Source organism: Eucalyptus grandis, chromosome 10, assembly GCF_016545825.1.
Source record: "Eucalyptus grandis isolate ANBG69807.140 chromosome 10, ASM1654582v1, whole genome shotgun sequence".
NCBI lineage: Eukaryota > Viridiplantae > Streptophyta > Magnoliopsida > Myrtales > Myrtaceae > Eucalyptus > Eucalyptus grandis.
The window spans coordinates 10,719,697-10,731,291 of record NC_052621.1 but is presented as its reverse complement, the minus strand read 5'-3'; positions in this window follow the sequence as shown (position 1 = coordinate 10,731,291).

Genomic DNA, 11,595 nt, shown 5'->3' with positions numbered 1-11,595 from the left:
ATGACTTCTTCTTCTTCTTCTTCTTATTTCGAGGACATGACTAAAATGAAATCGTTTGGTCTAAATGTGATTTTTAATACAAATTTCATTTAAATTAAATTTTAAAATATGGTAAATTCAAAAAAAAAGGATAAAGGGTTGCAAGCCTCACTGCCGGTGAGGTGGGGGACGATGGGCCACCCCGGTGGCTAGCGACTCTCACCGATTGGAGGCGAGAGATACATTTGGCATGAATGATTCTTGGTTTTAGGATTTAATTAGCTAAATTAAAATCTTATGATTGAATTGACATCTATATGATAAATTCAAAACATTCTTGGTCATTATCCCTGACATTGTGCATAGTTGTAAATGCTTAAATATTGTCGACACTCGAGCAATTATATATTCACATATGATAGACGACTTAGAAGCCACCTGGCTCCCATCAACGAAGTAGTTTAATTACTTAAGTTAAAAGATCCTCCTTCCTTTAGCATGTCTCGATCTGCTCTGCATGCGTAAAAGCGGGTATGCGTTAGCATCGGCACGGGACGCGCTTCGAGTCAAAGATCAGCATCTTGACGTAGAAGATCCACAGATTGCCTAACCACTCGGATCGAATCTTAAAGCTGATGGAGACAACAAGAAAAAAGAGAAAGAAGAAGTAAGAGAAATATTAGACGGAAGTACGCGAGTACAGCTTCCACAACTTTCTGGCGATCTCTTTCATTGTCAGGCTGAGAGACATCTTTGGGTGGTTGTGCCGACGGCATGAGTGATGGTCGCGGCCTACCATTTTCCGATTTCAGCTCTATCCTAGGAAGGTTCGAGGAAGGGGCACTTAAATAATAAAGACATATGTAGTATGAAACACTTTCGTTGTATATGTAAGGTTAATCACAACTCTATATTCGAATGATTTGACACTTTGGCTCATTCCTATATACTAGTTTGTTCACTCGTTTAGAATCGAGCATACTTCTAGATCCTAGGTCGACATTTTACATATTTCTCATGCGCTTGATATTTTTTAAAGACATCACTATAAATCTTTACCATTCTATCACATTGTTTTTGTTAGAATCCTATAGAGATCTGACCATCTAATTTTACCTTCACATGCTTGAGGAATATCATTGACAAGGGGCATTAGGAGTCTCCCATGAACCTCAAAAGGTTAGACTATTTAAAAGAAAAGCTCTCACTTCACCGCATCGTGTGAGGTCAATACTGACGCCTGTTGGCATTCCAGCTTTCTTTCTTTCGAAGCCATAGAAGAAAACAAAGAAAAGGTCTTGAATGGAAAGAGAATGTGTCGAATCATTCTAAAAGAAGAAAACACTATAAAAAATCTCAAATTATGTTCACTATCACACAAATATCTCATTTTTTTATCTCACAGAAATTTAAAATTTATATGTGTATAATATATACACCTTGTCACACTTGTATAAATTTGAGATTAAAATTAGGATATTTATATCACAATAAATAACTTTTTAAATTTTAGTGACATAAAAACATCTCAAGATATTGTGTTATAACGGACATGATTTGGGGTTTTTATTATTAATCCTTAAAAAAATATTTCCAATTTCAAGAGCTCTGTCACAACGATCGGGGTCAAACACTTGTCGTTGTGATTTTTTCCTTTTTTTTTTTTCCGTGGGCCCGCATTTCATTGCTAGATTGGACCCGGAACGACCACTTGGCATTGCAACGAAAGGTTTAGGTGTCGTGTACGTGCATGGAAACTGCAAGAACGCACCGTGGCCATTTATTAGTATGCGTCCAAGGGAAATATCTCTTCGTGGCCGTTCCTCGAAGCCTCATTGAATCAGCTTGTCTTCTTGTCAATAGCGAGACAAGACCAATGCCCTACTCAACGAACGTCGTGCCTAATCTTCATGTTTGAGGGAGATATATATGGCCCTTATGTTCATTTATTTATTTTATTTATTTGTTTCGTTATTTATTTTGGCCATCATGTAGGAAACTTCTTGGAAGCTCCCTTTCTGGCTCTCTTGACACATGGGGGTGGGTCGGTCCATTTTTTGTGTTCTTTTGTCTTACAACGTTATCTAAGACATGGCATGTGGCAGTAGGGCTTCCATGGAAAGCGAAGAAGCATTAGATGAGAATGCTGCGAATGCAGAAACGCATTAGGATTGTCAGGTCTGGTCTGATAAGGGTCTCGCCAGATCTGTTAATGATCCGATGCATATCGGTACATCCGATGAAGTCACCAAATAACTCCCCAACAAACCCTACTATTATAGGTTGTGAAGGATAAAAAAAGTCAAGTGGTCCTGAAATAGTTCATCTTTGGATGCGTTCATCACTTATGTTCTGCCGTGTAAGAAAATGAGACCGACCTTTTTGAGGTTTGAGAATCTTACGATATATGTTAATGGTGTCCGGATAACGATTTGTGAGTGATGAGCAATCCTAAAATAGATTATTTGAGTACGTGCGGTATGTTCTCATCCCTCATTAAAACTACATCCATGATCTAAAAAGTATAGATATGAATCAAAGGTGGACTCAACTCAACAATGCACATGCCTAATGGTTCCGCTTAAGAAGAGAGTCGTGATTACTATAGATTAAATGTGAATTTGTATCCTTAGCACGAATAAATTGTGACTAAAGAGACCCGCCAATGCATTGTACGCAGGAGTCCTTCCAAATCGAATGGAAAAATTCATCTAGGTTGGAACGAAAGTGATTGATTAGGGTTTTATGTCAAAATTATACAAATTTATGCGTTTACGCATCAAGAAAACGAAACTCAATTGAAGTTAAGACTCCTTGACAAGAGATCAGCAAATGTCACAGAGACAAATTATGCACACTAGTGTCTAATCAAGGAAATGAAGCTAACTGCACCTAAAGAACCTAAAACCTAAAGTGTTAATATTATGAAAAATCTCAAACTGATAAATTTGTGACAAATTTAGATCAAATTAACTATTGGACTATGAAAACCCTAAACTAGTATACATGTGAGAAATTTGCACTAAATTAATTTTTTGACTACCAAAAACTCCAAACTGTTATATTTGTGATAAATTTACTCTCTATTTTCTTTTTTTTTATACCAAGGATCTGCCCTAGCACACCTTATGGGTGCTCACGGCCCCTACTGGACAGCAGCCAATGAAGACCAACGACTATACCTCAAGGGGACTAGCACGAGACCCTACCACCCATGGACCCCACAAAATTTACCTCTATTAATTTTCATTAAATTTGATTAATTCCACAAAAACCCCAAACCTGCACATCCGTCAACCGACACGTGTCATTCAATTCGGCAATTTGACGAATAAAATTTAACAATAAGAAATGGAAGGTAAATTTGTCACAAGTGCACTCGTTTGGGATTTTTTGTGGTATTAAACTAAATATAAAACCATAAACCCTAAATGTCAAATTTTCTATGTGTAAACCAGGAACAACCATGGTCACTATAATTAATATGGCATGTACTCATGATTGTTGAGGTGTGGTTCATACTTTTTATCGACAAGAAAGTACAAATTCTCGTTCTCTGAGTGGATGGGAGTCTCAGGGGGAAGGGGCAATGCCCCAAGCCACGAGAGAGCTTTATAGTTTGGCCCCATATTTTATTAGTAATTTAGGGTTTTGCTCATTAGTAGGTACTATGTGGCCTAGGGCTTTTCAGCCCCTAGGGTTTTCTTGTTGCCTACATATGATTTCTTTCTCTTATAATTGGGAGTTGTAACAAAGAGATGAGAGGTGCTAATTATTAGAGGTGAGCAGTTCCAAGTGGGGTGAGGATTCCAGGTTCCACCTACAACCTGCTAGTTGGGATAGGTTTTTTAATTTTTAAAAACCCAGAACCTACTGTGCATACGTAAGAACTTGGCCTATCACAAGTTTCAAAGTCAGTTCCAAGGTCTACCTAAATTTGACTTGTATTCTTATTGAATAATTGCAGTAAATCATCATGTTTAATGACTATTATTTGTTATCATCCATTGATCACAACTCATATTTAAATATACGAAATTATGAAATATTAGCAAAATAAAAGTCTCAATCGTGGATATCGTCAAAAATAGAAACTCAAACTAGTGACTTCATACTACACACTCATTATTAAACACCATAGAATGCCCGCAAGATTGCACAAAACATACAACAAGAAAAATACAAAGGCTTGTTTCAATTTTCATATTCCTAATTCCTAATTCCACTGGAATCTAGAACTTCCCCATCAAAACAGGCTCCTAAATTTTGGAACTTGAATCTATCCTGCATATACTAGAATCTAGAACCAAATCTATTCCCACTGGTCCATTTCTCAAGTTCCCTAGTCCATCCTAGAACAATGCTCATCTTTACTAATTATAGTGGAATCATGTGTCAAATGCAGCTCTAGTTTAAGGGTGAATCAAGATAAATCCGGTGTCTTGATTTGTCTTTCTAGCCTTACTCTCTATATATCATTGTATTTGTGCACCTAATCCTAACAGTGATTGTATGCACATTGCAAATGTCATAGAAACAAATTATTCAAACCTATGTCTAATTAAGGAATGAAATCCACTATGCTTGAAAAAGCATAAACCTCAAATCCTAAACCGTATATTAGCAAACTAGGAACAATCATGGTCATAACTATGATTCGTATGAGCTGTAGTCGTGGTTGTACATACACACATTCTTCCTGCACGAAAAGGCAACGTTTAGTACTGTGCTTCAATGACATGATTTTGAAAGCTTAATGAGCAGTTCGTGCAAATATACACAAAGCAAAACCAACTTCAAAACAGCTCCTCGCGCATTATCTAAATGGAAACAAAAAGAAAACAAAGCAGAGTTTTCACTGAAATCCCAGTGAAGATTGAAGTCGAGGAGAACATGAAGAACATATATAGAGAGAGGCCCTAGAGATGCTTCTCTATAGTCACACCATTGCTGGAAATTTCACTATTTTTCCTTATTTTGTTACCTTGCACCACCAAGTTTATGTTATGGCCTTCACTGCCTCCAGACTGAAATTTCCCCATCGTATCGAGATTCTGGTAATAAGCATACGCTAACTTTGAGTGTAACTCGACTATATATATATATATATATATATATATATATATATAGACAGAACTAGCGCCACGCGCATGAATATCATTCACGCGCCGGAAATCGACGAAATCACACCTTGAGAAGTTATCGACTGTTTAATCAGCACATATGTAGCTCTCCACGCAATTGATAAGCACGTACATTCCGGAAATTCTGTGAGTGCTAGTATGAACAAAATAAAGGAGTTAGGGAAGAGAATAAGAACACAAGATTTATAGTGGTTCGGCTTAATCCAAGCCTACGTCCACTCTCCCACGCTAACAGCCTTCTTGGCTGGATTACACTATGCAATCAACAAGAGATTACAACTTCGAGTGCAAACACTTAGTAGTAGATCACACTATCTCACTAAGTCACTCTTTGGTATTTCTCTCATGATTACAAACGCAAACTCTCAAGAGACAAGTATATGATCGAAAGTCGCTTAGACTTTGGAATTATAAATTCTACGCTTCGTCTCTTACTTGCTCATCGGTCTTTCATCTCCTTAAATACTCCTCCACTTCCAAACTACCCGTTGGACAGTATCCTGGAGAATCGTCTTCCAATATACCCATTGGACAGCTCAGTATCTAGAATATTTGGTAGCCGTTGAGTGACAAAGGTAAAATCCCAAATTGATTCCGATCGCACATACAAACGGAATCTTGGTTTCCATAAGTAAAGCTTCTTCGTATAGAAAGATCTTGTCTTCAAGATCCAATTGTCAATCAATTAGATTGAATCAATCAAATCAATCTTGATGTGGAATCCAAACTAGATCACTAGCCTATATGATTGGGCTTGAGTTACGCTCGTTGAGTCCGGATGTAAAGTCGATAGCAATAGACTTTACAATCTGAGTCCGAGTGCGATAGACTTTGAAATCCGAGTCCGAAACATATTCGCTTTCGAACACATTTAGCTTTAAGGTTGGTACCGCCCGCTTCAGCATAGAGTCCGTCTTCCGGTTCATCATTCACGCTCAGTCTGGAATTTGTCGAATGAGCAGACATGTAGAACAGACTTTGATACTAAAGTCCGGCAGTTCTTCAGACTTTGACACGGCAGTCTTCGACTTTGACACAAAGGTTTGGAAATCTTCATAATATACTTTGGACATGTGTTACGTTCAGTCTTTTGGTCGTCTTCACACTTTGACAATATCCTTTACATGTTCTATTATCTGCATGGTCTATTACTTAACCATTAAACATGTTAGTAGCCTTTGATTTATTTTGTCATCTTCAAAACATCATAAGGATTTCTCTAACAATCTCCCCATTTTTGATGATGACAAAACAATCTCTGAATATGCAGATTTGTAAACACGCTTTTAAAGATATTAATTTAAATCAAAGGATATCGAAGATAGCAAATAAATTGAGTATATAGAAAATAATCTCAGCTCAATATTATGCCATAGATAAATAATATCAACCAATCAACACATATGCATATTCATATCTTCTCCCCTTTTGTCATAATCAAAAAGCGATAATAATGGATTCACATAGAGAATGATAACAAATATGTCTTGCATAATTTCTAAAGATCAGCTTTTATAAAGTAAATCGAATATTGAAGATATGCAATATAGCTCACTTCGATCATATATATCAGCAAATATCCAATAAAAATCACGGATGCATCATAAAATGCACGTACCTTTTGTCATAATAATATCAATAAGAGATTTGTTAATGACAAAAGGTAATAAAAAATGCGCTAACCGGATTTTTTAGAACAAATTCGGATACATTTACCTTTCCTTCTATTCATAATAAGATCACGATCAATCCAAAAGATTTTTCCATAATTGATCAATGCTCTCCCTCAATTTGTTGCCTTTTTTAGATGATCACGATTCTTTTCCTTTTCTTTGGATTTGCTTTCTCCCTGTAATCATGACAATATTTGCGAATAGAATTGTTGCTTGTGCACGTTGAACATAATATTTTTCCAGTATTTCCTTTGTAGCAACAACATCTGCAACGATCACTTGCATTTTGAAATTCGAGGCAAAAATTTATTTTCTTCAATTAAGCCTTTCTTGAATTCAACCTGCATCAACTTAACAAACTTCGTATGACGCATAAGGGATTTCCTCAATAAGCAAAAATTTTGCACAAGGAATGGAATCTTTGAACCTCCATAAGATAGTATAAAATCTTCACAAATTTCTGATCAAGCTTTCCAAAATTCATATGGAAGATTCTATTGTGACCTGCAAATTTATATAACAGATAATAATCTTTGCAAAATGTCACGTAATATCTTCCTTTGATTTGCGGATCAACCTTGCTAGATATAATATATCTTCTAAGAATATAGCAAGAATATCCATGAATATGCAGTAATATCTTTTAAGATCAAAGAGATTTCCTTGAGCATAAATTTCAGATATGCATTTTGCAAAAGGAAAATAGATATTTCTGTCACGTGCCAAAATTGCAATACCTTATATTTATGACAGAATATATTTGCAATATAATAAACAATCATCCAAAATCATGATAAATGCACGTAGAAATTTGTAAGGCAGGATGAAAAGAAATTTCTCTTACCCAGGTATATGTTTCAAATATACCATTTGATTAAAAAATCATTACCAATTGTCACAGGAGATATTTTCTGATTGCACCAAAATTTGCGTAGATTCGTAATCATCCTTCCCTTAAAGAATTTCCTGCAATCAACTCATTTCCTTGGTATCCATCAATTTGGATCCTTCCAACTTCTTCTTTCCTTTATTTCCTTGATTTCCTCATCGGATTCGAGTCCAGTTCAATCGACTTTGATTCTCAGTCCGTGTTCGAGCCGACTCAGATTCAATATGCCGTCAAGCATATATTTCTTGCACATCATCTTCTTTTCATTGTTCTTTTCTGGCCATTCTGCTTGTATTTTCTTCCATTGAAATATGGTGGCCTTGTGTTGCTTTGCCCTTCCATAAGTCCTAGTGCCAAGATACTAGCCATAAAGAATCTTTAACTTAAAAGTAAAACACTTTTATAAACCGAGCACTTGGCTCGATACCACCAGAGTGCTAGTATGAGCAAAATAAAGGAGTTAGGAAGAGAATAAGAACACAAGATTTATAGTGGTTCGGCTAATCCAAGCCTACGTCCACTCTCCTACGCCAACCTTCTTGGCTGGATTCCACTATGCAATCAACAAGAGATTACAACTTGAGTGCAAACACTTAGTAGTAGATCACACTATCTCACTAAGTCACTCTTTTAGTAATTCTCTCATGATTACAAACGTTTAAGCTCTCAAGAGACAAGTATATGATCGAAAGTCGCCGACTTTGGAATTATAAATTCTATGCTCCGTCTCTTACTTGCTCATCGGTCCTTCATCTCCTTAAATACTCCTCCACTTCCAAACTACCCGTTGGACAGTATCCCGGAGAATCGTCTTCCAATATACCCATTGGACAGCTCTGTATCTAGAATATTTGGTAGCCGTTGAGTGACAAAGGTAAAATCCCAAATTAATTCCGATCGCCCATACAAACGGAATCTTGGTTTCCATAAGTAAAGCTTCTTCGTATAGAAAGATCTTGTCTTCAAGATCCAATTGTCAATCAATTAGATTGAATCAATCAAATCAATCTTGATGTGGAATCCAAACCAGATCACTAGCCGTTATATGATTGGGCTTGAGTTACGTTCGTTGAGTTTGGATGTAAAGTCCGATAGCAATAGACTTCTAACGAGTGTAAGTGCGATAGACTTTGCAACTGGAGTAAACATATTTCGCTTCTAAGCAGATTTAGCTTTAAGGTCTCGACTAGCCTACTTCAAAGATAGAGTATGTCTTCGGTTCATCATTCACGTTCGGCCCAATTTGTCGAATGAGAAACTTACGATTAGAACGTACTTGACACTAAAGTCCGGCAGTTTCTTTGACAAGGTCTGGAAATCTTCGAATATACTTTGGACATGTGTTACGTTCAGTCTTTTGGTCGTCTTCACACTTTGACAATATCATTTACATGTTCTATCATCTGCATGGTCTATTACTTAACCATTAAATATGTTAGTAGCCTTTGATTTATTTTGTTATCTTCAAAACATCATAAGGGATTTCTAACAAATTCTGGTCCGCAAAGTGTCTGAAACTAAAGCCTGTGCATCCGTAATTCGCTGTTGTATCAGTTACAAAACTACACAGCTGAAGAACATGTATCGTAACCCCACACAGCAAGCAAGCATCACCACTGCGTTGTCGTAGTGTAATTTCTGGGAAGCTTCCTATGCGGTTTTGAGTAGGGTTGGCCTGTACGTTTCCACGATACGCATCTTTCATCTCGTGCACCGATGGTGTCACGTAGTGATGGCTGGTTGTCGCAAAAGACGAGATGGGGCTTCCCTCTCTTCTTCGCAATTCATGTGATCTTGATAGGCTTCAACTGAAGAAAGACGACGGATCGCAGATCAAACTGGGGGTGGGGGGGCACGAGATACATTTTCATTGTTAAAAAACGGAACAGATGTATGCATCATTGTCAGGTAAACGGTCCCCTGAAATTCGGTGCCAGAAGTTTCCATACGCAAGCACAAATTTTCTTGATGAGCATTCTTTAACATCTGTGGCCTTGAAGCAGGGTTGGAGTTCGGTGACTCTTGTCTCTTGCAAGTGACATTGACGGTGATGTTTGGATTCACTTGTAAAAAGCGGGGCGGTTCAGTCGGGAATGTCTAAATTAATATGTAAATACGTTTCGAGTTCATCATACCACGATGTTGTACTCGTACGGACTGTTGGAACCTCTTTAATACTCACCATCGCCGTGACGCCGTCATCTGTGGACTCCCGTACTGATTTTGACGGCTTGTTCAACATTTTAGAGAGCCATTCCTCATCCGGGGTTTAAGAATTACCTTTGCTCCTCTCTCGATTTTTGTTGGGGTGTGAAACCGAGCTAGTTCAATTCATGGAACCGGTCCGGCTTACAAGGTGACTGACCCAATTCCCAATTTCAAAAACTGAAAACTATCTTTGACCCATCGATAACGAATTATTCATAAGAGTGACAATGATTAAAAATATCAAGTTATGAAATCCTAATTCATGTTGATAGAAAGAAGAGACTCTTGTACGGTTCTCATTTCTATATCCTAAATCGGTCAATTCAAACCATGAACCTAAAACTTACAAGGCTAGTTCTAGGATAAAACCTGAAATCAAACCGATTTTGAATTGATTTACCTACAAATCTGAGTAAGTTCTTTTACTCTTTTTTAATAAAAATATTTGTTGATATTAAATATGTTAGACATATCATTTCAAGGAAATAATTGTTTTTTTGCTTGATACATACATATTACATATTTAGTAGATTGAAACAAAAAAAAATAGAAAGAAAAAAAGCCAAATGGGCTCCATGTTAACTGGGTCAAGTCCCAATTTCAAAATCTAAGAACTGACACTAACAGGTTAATTTCTAGATTTGAAGTCTATAACCTATGCACTTTAAAACTGATTACCCCTAGTTTTAATCAAAAAGAATAAAATTAGTGATTGTTCAGCGTGGTTTTTATTACTCAAATGCATTCCCCCTATAGAATATTTAAAGAATAAAATGAGTTAAATGTCCATATCACTTGTTTGTGAGATTTATATACACTTGACATGATTACTCTCCACATATCATTTCAAACTTATTATTTTAAACTTTTGAGTTGTACCTTCTAACATGATATTACAACTAATTATATTTTAACTTATTTCCCATGCTTGTACATGGGTTGATATGTCTTTTAAATAAAGACTTCCTCCTCAATAGCTCTACTATGAAAAATGCTAGGTTCATAGGATACTCGTTCTTAAGCAAACAATTTACGAAACTATGACCTCACAAATTTTGGTGTACTGATTTAAGATTTTTTATAACAAAAATGCAATTGGAATGTCACAAGCATACTGATATAGAATTTTTTATGGTATTATCTCTAATTATAAATTACTTTTCGTGCTAACGATATAATGAAGATTAATCTCTTGATACTAATATCGTGCAAGTAGCCAATCGACGTGTAAAAACATTTGGTATCTGCCTTATCCGACTCTGACTAAATTTCTCTTCAATCAAATGATGGTAACAGATTGGAGAAATTATTAAGCGCTTTGGAGCAAATGCCAACTCCCATTTTGACAGGTCTAGTAATCTCATTATGAAGTGTCAAATAATTATCATTTTCTGTGTTTTTTTCCAAAGTGATGCGTAATGATTGTCCAATAACATCATAGTTAAATTATCTCGATTCGGTTGGATAAACATCCAAATTTGACCGGGAGGAGATAAAAAGAAAAAAGAACAGGGAGTTGGGTTGCGGTTATAATAAAAGGAAGAAAAAAAACTTTCATTTGCTAAAGGACAAAAACTTTCATTTGCTAAAGGACACACTTCATTTGTGTGGGCAAAAAAGGTCAGAGCCAGAGAAAGAAACAAAAAGAGAAGCAGACTGGCGAAACAGTGGAGAAGCCGTGGGTTTCTCTCTCAGCTCTTGA